Here is a 12278-nt window from a genome sequence, read left to right on the forward strand (position 1 = left end):
AGTAGGTACCTATAGCAAAAACAAAAAACCTTAAACTAATCCTTCAACTTTATACAAATTTTAACTCAAAATGGTGAGTTTTTACAAGTACGTAAAATGTAGAACTTCTAAAAAAAATATGATAAAATAGTCAAGACCTATTAGGCAAAGAGTTCTTAACCAAAAGTATGATTCATAAAAGGAAAACTTGATTAATTGAACCTTATACATTCTAAAACTTTTGCTCAGCAATTGACCCCATTAATGAATACGAAAAGACAAATTATGGACTAGGAAATATTTGCAAATCACATATTTGACAGAGGATTTGTGTGTGGAATTTACAAAGAACATCTCAAACTCAAGATTTAAAAAGACAAACAATCTAACTTTTAAAACAGGCAAAAAATATGCATAGATGTTTTATGAAATAAGATATGCATATGGAAAATAAGCACATGAAAAGACATTCAACATCATTAGGAAAATGCCAAATAAAACTGCATATCAAATAGAACTACATACCATTCATAATTACAGAAATAAATACAGTAATAACACAAATGGCAGTGAGGATGTGGAGAAACTGGATCCATGATAAATTGCTGCTGGGACTGTAAAATGATAGAGTAATACAATTTTTGTAAATGCTATCTTGACCCCTTTTTGATGCCCTGGCTAGAGGTTGGTCAGTTTTCCTTCTTGAGCACCCAATTAAGCCCAAACTCCCAACTATTGATTTACTGGGCTCTCATACTCCTAGCCATTATTTGTTGTTTTTGATGTCAGTCACTAAGTCATGTCCGACTCTTTGCGACCCCATAAACTGCAGCAGGCTAGGCTCCCCTGTTCTTCACTATCTCCCAGAGTTTGCTCAAATTCATGTCCACCGAGTTGGTGATGCCCCTTCTCCTTATGCCTTTAATCTTCCCCAGTATCAAGGTCTTTTCCATGAGTTGGCTCTTCACATCAGGTGGCCAAAGTATTGGAGCTTCAGCATCAGTCCTTCCAAGGAATATTCAGTCTTGCTTTCCTTTTAGGATTGACTGGTTTGATCTCCTTGCAGTCCAAGGGACTCTCAACTGTCTTCTCCAGCAGCACAATTCGAAGCAGCAATTTTTCAGCGCTCAACCTTCTTTATGTTCCAACTCTCACATCTGTACACAACTGGGAAAAACCATAGCTTTGCCTACAGGGATCTTTGTCAGCATGTGATGTCTCTGCTTTTTAATATGCTATCTAGTTTTGTCATAGCTTTTCTTCCAAGGAGCAGGTATCTTTTAATTTCATGGCTGCAGTCACCATCCACAGTGATTTCGGAGTCCAAGAAAATAAAATCTGTTCCTGCAGCCACTTTTACCCCTTCTATTTGCCATGAAGTGATGGGACCAGATGCCATGATCTTTGTTTACTGAAGGTTGAGTTTTAAGCCAGCCTTTTCACTCTCTTCTTTCACCCTCATCAAGAGGCTCTTTAGTTCCTCTTCACTTTGTGCCATTAGAAGGGTATCATTTGCATATCTGAGGTTGTTGATATAGCTCCAGCAACCTCGATTCCAGTTTGTGAGTCATCCAGCCCAGCGTTTCACATGATATATACTCTGCAAATAAGTTAAAGAAGAGGGTGACAATACACAGCCTTGTCCTACGCCTTTCCCAATTTTGACCCAGTCCGTTGCTCCATGCATCTTTATTGGATTTTAACAGTCTGCAGGACGTGCCTCTCGCCCCTGTGCTGTGACCTTACTCCTGGCAGGCTGGAGCCTGATTCTTCTCTCGGCCCTGGTTGGAGGCCAGAAGAATCATTCACGACTAAATGTCTTGTCTTTATAGAGATCAACATACTGGCTAAGCGCGAAAGTCTGAAAGCTTGTCCTGTTTCTAAGTAACTGACAGGCCAAATGAAAGAGAGGGACAAAAATGAACAGCCTGAGACAAAAAAAGAAGAAGAAGAAGAAAGAGTTAGTTGGAAAGAGTAGGAGCGTCAAGAAGATGATAAAGTAGAAACGACAGGCAGTAACAAGCGAAGAGAGCGAGAAGAGGAGAACTCAGACCCTGAGAGGCGGGCACTGATCACGGAGCCCCAGGGCCCGGGATAGGGAAGAGAAAAGGCGGGGCCTGCGGAAACTGCGAGCCGAGAGCGACCGCCCCGGATGCTGAGTGGTCGCGCCCTGCGGCGGTGGCCAATGGGCGCCCGGGATGTTGGAGCGGCAGCGTCAGTCGCGGCGCTCTCTCGCTCGCTCGCCGCAGAGGGGGTGAGCTGGGGGAGGGGGACGGCGGCCGCCGCCATGATGCTTGTTTGCTTTCAATGAAAACAAGGGGGACGCGGAGGAGGAGGAGGCGGCGGCGTCGGTGGCGGCGGCGTCGGCTGCGCGGAGGCGAGGGCAGCGGTGGGTGCAGCGAAAAGGGAGAGGCCGGAGGCCGAGAGGCCGAGAGGGCGTAGTGGCGGCCCGTCGAGGAGGCTGAAGCGGGCGGCTGACGCGGTGGATCTCGGAGGGGGAACAAAGAGCGGCGGCTAAGGCGGCAGAGGAGCGGCGACGGCGGCGCTGCAGCTGCGGGCGGGACTGGTATGGTGGTTCCACAGGTCAGACCCCGCTGCACTCACAGGCAGGAGGCGGCGGCAGCGGCGGAAGAAGGCGGCGCACCCCAAGAGGTGAGCGACACCGGCCCGAGGCCCAGCCGGGCGCTGCTCCTCGCACTGGCGGCGCACGGGCCGCTCTCAGTCGTGTCCCGGGGACCGTAGCGCGGGGCACTCGAGCGAGAGCACCTTAAGTTTTGTGGGCGGCGGGCCTGCAGCTTGGAGGAGATGCCGACTGTTGAGGGGTCCCTAGATGCGCATCTGTCGCGACCCCGCTGATTCCGGGACCGCGCCCCCGCGCAGAGTACGGGGCTGAGGGGTGTTGATTGACTGCGGGGGTGGGGGCGCGCAGAGGGGCGCCGGGATTGGGGGGAATGCCCTGGCTCTCGGCTCTGGCTCTGGCCACTCGTAGGAGGAGAGTTGTTGTCTGGGACTCTGGGCCAGGATGGGTGGCAACTTTGGAGAAGTGGCAGTGTGGGATTGCGCGAAGTGTAGTATGGAACTTCGCACTTACCGCAGAGCGGGAAACTGTTTGCCCCAAATGTGTTTAAAATTAAGTTTTAGGCAATTATTTTTTTTGGGGGGGGGCGGGGAATGGATTGGGAGGATGGGAATGACATGGTTAAAGAAGCCCTGAGCAGCAGATGGAGAGATTAGGATATTGCTGAGGACTCAGAGATACAGTTACTTGAAGCTTTTATGTTTAATAACCTAAATCTTATCTTTCCTCCTTTTTTCTAACTACCAGTAATTATTTTCTCCGGAAACTTTTTTTCTTTTGACTCTTCTCCTTCTATCCCTTTCTTGAAGAGCTTGCTAAGCAATACCTGTAATCGTTTCTTGAACTGTTAACTGTAAAAGACCGCGTTGTGAATGGTTATTTTGCTTGTCCTTTTTGGATGTGTTATTGTGCTAAACTGACGTTTAAATAATCTCCTTGAATATGAGTTACCATACTTATTTCCAGGTGGATTGCCCCATAGAATCTTCTTGCCTCTTTGTATCTGGGGATTTTAATTTTGGGGAGGAAGAGAGTGAATATGAACAAGTGAAAAATAAAATGGCATTTAATTACACTTTGTGTTTTTCTGAATGCACTAGAGTTTATTATCCCAAAACAGTTTTGTAGGCTATAGGAGCTATGTCCATTGATCAAAAGGGTTTGAAGGCTTGTTTTGTAATTGCTATCAGGGTAATTATTACAGTCTTTAGAATATGATGACTTTTAGAATAAAAATTGCTTAATATTTTTAGATCAGTGATCTGGTCCAGTCGACTTGCTTTAAACAAAAATTTTTTTGAATAGCTACTAATGAGGAAACAAACTTAGAAAGGTTAAAGCGACTTGCCCAAGATATTACAGTTAAGAGGGAAAGGACTAGGTTTTGTGTAAGTGTGAGAGCACATGAGAGTGATATACTTGCCAAAGATTAGTTCTTTGGGGAGGGCAGAGTGTGTTTTAATAAATGGAAGTTATTTGAGGTAGTTGAGTCTGATCAGTTTCAGTAGGTGAAAAAGATACTTAATGAAGTGGTCAAAAAGGGAGGATGTGACAAAAGACAAAGTTTCTTGTGAAGCTAAGAAGATTTTGCATAGTTTCAGAAGTGTCTTCATCAGTGGTAATGTGTTAATAGATTAAGAAGCTCTTCTGAATGCTTATTTGTTTGTAGGGATTTTTAGTTTTCTTAGACCTTGGTGGCAAGGTAAAACTTTTCAGACTCTTGAATAGACATGAAGTTGGTTATAGAACTTAGTCCTGACTACAGATATTGGCATTTGCTTCTGTACTTGTGGTTTATAAATAATGTATTTTGGTTAGTGCTTAGGCATTCCACTGTGCCCACATTAGCCTTTTTTTAATGTTCTTTAAAGCATAAACCTTTTTCATGTTGTAGTGCAGCAGAAAGGGGTAATGTGTAAGGCATACTGGAATAAATGGTCAAGGCTGCTCACAACTTGTAGCTTTTGGGTCATAAAGCATGAAGACTCTTCAGCACCCTTGTAACTTTCTCATACGTAAGGTGCACTGGTTGAAAAACTGCTTTTAAAGTGTTTATTTGCATATAAGGTGGGGGCTCATTTAGGCTGCCTTAATCTTACCCTTCTCTGGGCTTTACCTCTCCCTCATCCATTTTAATTTTCTTGGTTCCTTGTGCAAGGAATAGTATATGCTGGACATAGTGTTGGACCCTGAGAATTAAAAAGTGAATAATAGTTGCTGTCTTATTATTGCTGTAGTCTTAGTAGGTGTAGAGAGCTGTGGGAGAACAGGAGAGAATGATTAAATTTGTAGAAGGTGTGGGAGCAGTTTACAGAAAATAACATGGAATTAGGTTTGTCAAACTGGGGAGACGGGTCTTTTCAAACGTAAGGAACTCTGGGTGCACTGAGGCGCCAAATGTTGGGGTAAGGCCAGTGGTGACATGTTACTGAAAAGGAGAGTGACGAGATGAGCCTGCAAAGGTATGTCCATCCTAGATTTTGAAGAACCATGCTTATTAAGCTAAAAGTGAGGTTTATATCTTTATCCTATAGGAAAGGAAAGAGCAAAATATTTTTCAGAGGGGAGCAATGTGATTTAGAGATCATTTAGGCATCAGTGTGGACAACTAAGTGGAGGCCTTACATATAAGAAAGTCACATTTGAGATAGTGTGAAGTTAGTGAATCTGAATCTGTTTTAAACTTAGATATATAGGGTATTTTGTTTCTGTGATCCCTTTTGTAGTGGGCTTGAGGACTCGGTTCAGTTGCTGTGTAATAACAGGGTAATTTAAAATGTTTTGAAGATTAAGAGCAATGAAAACAATGAAACCCATATAGTGTTACTGTAGGTAGGCATTCAGGCTTTTAGAACTTGTCTTCTCAGTTAGGCTGAGGCAGATTGTAGTAGTTAAGCTGGAAAAATCAAGCCTTTGCCCACCAGAAGTGAGAGCCACCAAGCTCAAAGGTTATGGCTATCCTGATGGTCTGTGAGGATATGGACTGTAAACATTTTGTGAAATTGGGTGGAGGACAGAGTTTTCCCTTCTGTATGGTGGTGGTGGTTTAGTTTCTAAGTTGTGTCTGACTCTTGAGACCCCATGGACTGGGGTTCCTGCCAGGTTCCTCTGGGATTTTCCCAAGCAAGAATACCTGAGTGGATTGGCATTCCTTTCTCCAGGGAATCTTCCCAACCCAGGGTTTGAACCCAAGTCTTCTGCATTGGCAGGTGGATTCTGAGCCACCAGGGAAGCCCAGAGCAACATATAGGTTCCTAAAAGTCACCATGGTAGGCAGAATTGTGCAGTAAAAACTATAGGCCTTTTGGGAAAAATGGTGCTGGGACACAACAGTCAGAACATTGTCAGTGACTTTATTTTTTTAAAAAGGAACCTGATAAAAATGGTAGCATAGTTTTAATCCTAAATGATTAAGGAATACATGAATACCACAGGTGCTGGAGAAGATTCTTCAGAGTCCTTTGGACAGCAAGGAGATCAAACCAGTCAATCCTAAAGGAAATCAACTCTGAATATAGATGGGAAGGACTGATGCTGAAGCTGAAGCTGAAGCTCCACTGTGAAGCTGATGTGAAGAGCTGCCTCACTGTGAAAAGACCCTGATGCTGGGAAAGATTGAGGGCAGGAGGAGAAGGGGACGACAGAGGAGATGGTTGGATGTCATCACCAACTTGATGGACAAGAGTTTGACCAAACTCCTGGAGATAATGAAGGACAGGGAAGCCTGGGGTGCTGCAGTCCATGGGGTTGCAAAGAGTTGGACACAGCAGCTGAACAAATACCATGATAAATGTGACACTTTACCTTGAAAAAGACCTGGTTTGCTTGTGGAAATGGGCATCAGAAGGGTTGCTGCTTGTGAGTTATTGTAAGGTGATGGAAAGAGGGTTACCTGAAATCAAATGGAATGTTATAATAACACCAGATGTGGATGGGTGTGGCTCAGCATATGTGTACACACAGACTGAACTGATGGAGCTGATAGGTGTTTTCAGGTGTGTGTATTTTGTAAATTTCTATGTAGCTCTGTTCAGCCAGGGGCAGGTTTCTGCCTTTTTCAAGTGTTTTTCTCAGACAAAATCGTATGTAAGCAAATGGGAATTTTGTGTTATGCTCAAATTTTCTAATATATTAGTTACATTGGAACAGATTATTTTCAGAATAAAGGATACAGCAGAACTAATTACGCTTCAACATAGCATTTTAAAGTAGTGCTAAAACTCAATTCCAGAAATACCTGAAACACGCTATTTTAGACTTGCTACTGTAATTGGGATGGTTGGAAAGCGTCACCAACTCTGGACATGAATTTGAGCCAACTCTGGGAGATAGAAGAGACTGGAGGAGCCTGGTGTGCTGCAGTTTATGGGGTTGAAAAGAGTCAAGACTTAGCGACTGAACAACAACAACAGCAGTAGGGCTTATGCTCTTTTATTTCAAGTGGGCTTATAATGGTGCAGAGAGAAAAACAAATGAACCAATAAAGCGCTCATCAAGTTACATGAGGAATACACACAGTATTTGGGGGATGCTAAAGAAGGAACAGAGGCTTCCCTGGTGGCTCAGATGGTAGAGAATCTGTCTGAAATGCAGGAGACCTGGGTTCAGTCCTTGGGTTGGGAGGATTCCCCTGGAGAAGGGAATGGCTACCCACTCCAGTATTCTTACATGGTGAATTTCATGGACAGAGGAACCTGGCCAGCCGCAGTCCATGGGGTCGCAAGAGCTGGACGTGACTTAGCAACTAAATCACCACCGCCAAAGAAGGAGCATCTAATTCTGCTTTGGAAACGGGGGAATTCATCTCAGAGGTCTTTGGGCTGAATTTTGAAAGTTGAATAGAGGTTTGTTAGACTGAGTGGAGGCATTTCAGTGGGAAGAAAGAGTATGTGCGAAGACAAGTTACGTACAACTTGGACTGTGAAACAGGTTGCAAAGATGTAAGGGACAGGAGAAGTTGCCAGAAATAGTCTATGAATGGTCTTAGGCTCTTTCTTAAAGTGTTGGGATGTAAGTTTGTATATAATAGGGATTCATTGAGAGTTTAGGTGGATGGGGTGGGGAAGTTGTATGTGTGACATACTTTTTCAGGAGACATAGTAAGAATGTGAAGGCTTGATGAAGAGGGTCAAGAAACTGGGGTCAGAAAGTCCTTAGGACTTCACTTAAGTCCTTATGAGGGAAATACTCTAGAATTGTTAAAGCCTTCATGATTTATATGGTCAGCATTTTGTGAATGATTTTCTGTCTTAGTTTTCAGGGGGAAAAAGGACTAGAGGGTCAAAATTGATTTCTAGTATACTAGAACTTCCCACAATGATTGTATGTATGACTTAGCAGCTAGAATAAATGTTGAATGTCTCAAAAGGCCAAAATTGCAATGAGATATGGTGTGGTCACTCACGTAGAGCCTGACATCCTGGAGTCTGAAATCAAGTAGGCCTTAGGAAGCGTTACTACAAACAAGGCTAGTGGAGGTGATGGAATTCCAGATGAGCTATTTCACATCCTAAAAGATGCTGTGAAAGTGCTGCACTCAATAAGCCAGCTAATTTGGAAGACTCAGCAGTGCTCACAGGCCTGGAAGAGGTCAGTTTTCATTCCAATCCCAAAGAAGGACAGTGCCAAAGATGTTTAGAGTACTGTACAATTGAGCTCATTTCACAATGCTGGTAAGATGTTGCTCTATATCCTTCAAGCAGGAACTTCAGATGGACAAGGTGGATTTAGAAAAGGCAGAGGAACTAGATATCAAGTTGCTGACATTTGTTGGATCATAGGGAAAGGAAGGGAATTCCAGAAAAACATCTAGTTCTTCTTCATTGACTATGCTAAAGCTTTTGACTGTGTGGATCACAGCAACTGTGGAAAATTCTGAAAGAGATGGGAATACTAGACCCCCTTACCTGCCTCCTGAGAAACCTGTATGCAGGTCAAGAAGCAACAGAATCTTACATGGAACAACTGACTGATTCCAAATTGGGAAAGGAGTATGACAAGTCTGTATATTGTCACCCTGCTTATTTAACTTATATGCAGAGTAAGTACATGGTGCAAAATGCCAGGTTGGATGAATCCCAAGCTGGAATCAAGATTACAGGGAGAAATATCAACAACCTCAGATACACGGATGATACCACTCTAATGGCAGAAAGTGAAGAGGGCTATAGAGCCTCTTGATGAGGGTAAGAAGAGAGTGAAAAAGCTGGTTTAACACTCAGCATTCAATAAACAAAGATCTTGGCATCTGGTCCCATCACTTCATGGCAAATAGAAGGGAAAAAAGTGGAAGCAGTGATAGGTTTTATTTTCTTGGGCTCCAGAATCACTGTGGATGGTGACTGCAGCCATGAAATTAAAAGATACTTGCTCCTTGGAAGGAAAACTATGACAAACTTAGACAGCATTTTAAAAAGCAAAAATATGTTGCCAACCTAAAGTCCATATAGTTAAAGCTATGGTTTTTCCAGTAGCCATGTATGAATGTGAGAGTTGGACCATAAAGAAGGCTGAGTGCTGAAGAATTGATGCCTTCGAATTATGGTGCTGGAGAGTCCCTTGGACCACAAGCTGTTCAAACCAGTCAGTCCTAAAGGAAATGAACCCTGAGTATTCACTGGAAGGACTGATGTTGAAGCTGAAGCTCTATCTTCAGCTAGAGCTTTGGCCTCCTGATTCAAAGAGCAGACTCATTAGAAAAGCACCTGATGCTGGGAGAGACTGAAGGCAAAAAGAGAAGAGGGCAGCAGAAGAGATGGATAGAGAGCATCACTGAGTCTGTGGACATGAATTTGAGCAAACTCTGGGAAATAGGGAAGGATAGGGAAGTCTGGCGTGCTGCAGTCCATGGGGTCACAAAGAGTTGGTTGCGATTTAGTGAATGAAAGACAACAAAAAGGGGTAGCTATAATAATGTGATCGTAAGAGAGGAAAGAGCAATTAGATGATTGAAAATCTGGCCAAAGATAAGAGATGAAAAGGTTTCTGTTGGCAGCCATCATTGTTGGATTGGTTGTTGCTTGTCCTATGCTAAGAGAAAAGATTTAGATTTAGTACTGGTGGTTGGCTCTCCTTACCTTTTTGATCTCAGTGATGTTTCACCACCCAAATTTTGACTCAACGCCCTTCATATTAGTTGGCATTCAGCTTTGTTGATTAGATCATAAATCATGATTGTCTTAATATATTCTTTTGCTCTGTACTTCATATTTGACTTAAAATATAGAAATTAAGATTTCTACACTGAGAAATATTTGTATTTTAAATTGAAATTTGTGGATGACCTGTATTTAGGGTACCTTTGTAGTTATATTTTGAATTGATTTATTGAGTTGAATTTGCTAGTATTTGTCCATTTTTGACCTTCAAAATTGGTAGTTTCCTGTGGTGTTGCAGTACACTCTCGCTTCTCTCTGTATTTTATATTCAATCATGTTATTAGGCACAGGCACATGGTTAGAACTGCATTTTATCAGCAGTCTGTCGTGGTGGTTGGTGGTTTAGTTGCTAAGTTGTGTCCGACTCTTGAGACCCCATGGATTGTAGCCTGCCAGGCTCTCCTGTCCATGGAATTCTCCAGGCAAGAATGCTGAAGTGGGTTGTCATTTCCTTCTCCAGGGGATCTTCCTAACCAGGGATCAAACCTATACCTCCAGCATTGCAGGCAGATTCTTTACTGCTGAGCCACCAGGGAATCCCCCTTAATAGCAGTCTAGTAAACTCTTATAGGCGGTTGGTTATTGACTGGGCACTGCAGATACAGACGGGTATGCCAGTCTTCTCCTTTGAGAAATTAGACTACTACGTCTGCTGTTTGACTCTGTATTTGGAGGATTATTTTATCATAATTTAAAAATCTTTTTTGCAGAGGTTTTACTGGTTGTAAGTTTTAGTTAAATCATTATGAACTTAAAGTGAGAAGTGTTAGTTGGTCAGTCATGTCTGACTCTTTGCAACCCAATGGACTGTAGCCTGCCGAACTTCTCTATCCATGGAATTTCCCAGGCAAGAATACTGATGTGGATTTCCATTTCCTCCTTAAATTTATTTTTATTCTCTGTGAGAAAAGGATTTAAGGAATTGAGATTTTGGGACACAGGAGAAGGTAGCTACTGAAACCTTAAATTTTTAGAAATACCACTGCAATGTTCTTTGCCTTTTTCGTTCTCATCCTCTTATGAGTATACTGTGCAGTTTTTCATAGACTAACAAATGTGTATGATATCTGATTAATTGAATTTAGAGTAGACAGGCTGTCTTCCAGCATGTTAGACCTTAAAGATTTGTAAAAATGTAAGACAGTGTCACTCTTCTTGCAAAATTTTGCTTTGTTTTTGAAAGTAGTTACTCTTCATTAAAATGCTGTGGTTAACATGTGCTAGGTTTATTATATTTAGTGAGTTAATACATGCCGGAGTCCAGCTCCAGCAGCCAGGGAATCAGCCTGAAGAGATGAGTGGTGTCGGCGGAAAATGATGCAGCCTCCAACCCACTCCAGTGTTCTTGCCTGGAGAATCCCAGGGACGGGGGAGCCTGGTGGGCTGCCGTCTATGGGGTCACACAGAGTCGGACACGACTGAAGTGACTTAGCAGCAGCAGCAGCTGACTCAAGGTGCGGGACTGCATGTTTATTTCAAGCTTCAGGTTTTCTTTTATACTTTGACAAAAGCATTAGGTCAGAGGTTTGACATTTTCAGTTCCTCTTCACCCAGATTATTGTCTCATTGTTGTCCTTCAAACAGAGTTCCTGATTACATTATAACTCATGCTTATGTCTGGGCTGCATACCACATTCCTCAGTTTATTTCTTATCTTTCTAAATCCTGCTTGCCCCTAGTATCTTAAGCTCACTATCTCCTAAAAAGGCTTATAGCTATCTCTAAAATTCCTAATCCCTACAAGCTATAGTAAAATATGCTAACACTACAACATTCCTTAAACTTTTAGCTTCTAACTATTCTTAATTATTCCTAAACCCTAAACTCTGCAGACTTCCTTTGCCATAAACATTCCCCTCACAAACAGGTCTTAGATAACAATCCTTCCCATGGCCTCGAGCTGCAGCCTGCGTGCTCATCCTGGAACGTTCTTTGTAAAGATCCTTGAACGAATGTCAATAGTTACTTTATAGATTATTTTCTGGGCACAACTGCAGAAGGCTTTGTGCTTTCTCATGCTTCTCTCAAGAACAATAAGCACCTTAACATTCTTTCCAGCCAACTCAACTGAAGAAAGGAAAAAACAAGTCAAAATCACAAGGCCTAACTCCTTCATCCCAGGACCGTGCCTGCGGGACAAGGAGAGGGGGTTGGGGCCATGCCTCCATTTTGTCAGTAATGCCTAACATGGCTCCCGACAAATACACTTTTAAATTCCTTAGTTCTTATTTCTAATACAGTAAATATTGATAGATAGAACTCACATACAAAAGGTCTTTGAGGTACTTGAGTATAAGGATCCTGAGATGATAGCATTTGAGATCTGCTGGAGAAGGCAATGGCACCCCACTCCAGTACTCTTGCCTGGAAAATTGCATGGACAGAGGAGCCCGGTAGGCTACAGTCCATGGGGTTGCTAAGAGTCAGACACGACTGAGCTACTTCACTTTCACTTTTCACTTTCATGCACTGGAGAAGGAAATGGCAACCCATTTCAGTGTTCTTGCCTGGAGAATCCCAGGGATGGGGGAGCCTGGTGGTCTACCGTCTATGGGGTCGCACAG

General features: G+C 42.9%; 1 protein-coding gene across 2 annotated transcripts in view; it reads left to right on the plus strand.

Moving 5' to 3' along the window:
* Positions 1-2217: 2217 nt before the first annotated feature.
* Positions 2218-12278, plus strand: part of CNOT6 (CCR4-NOT transcription complex subunit 6) — an 81426-nt gene continuing 71365 nt past the window's right edge. Inside the window, exon 1 of one of the 2 annotated variants that reach the window (XM_070373505.1) lies at positions 2218-2631. The gene's annotated coding sequence lies outside the window, so the exon portion shown is untranslated. The remainder of the gene's footprint in view (positions 2632-12278) is intronic. The other variant, XM_070373504.1, reaches the window with a different exon arrangement.

Source organism: Bos mutus, chromosome 7, assembly GCF_027580195.1.
Source record: "Bos mutus isolate GX-2022 chromosome 7, NWIPB_WYAK_1.1, whole genome shotgun sequence".
Lineage (NCBI taxonomy): Eukaryota > Metazoa > Chordata > Mammalia > Artiodactyla > Bovidae > Bos > Bos mutus.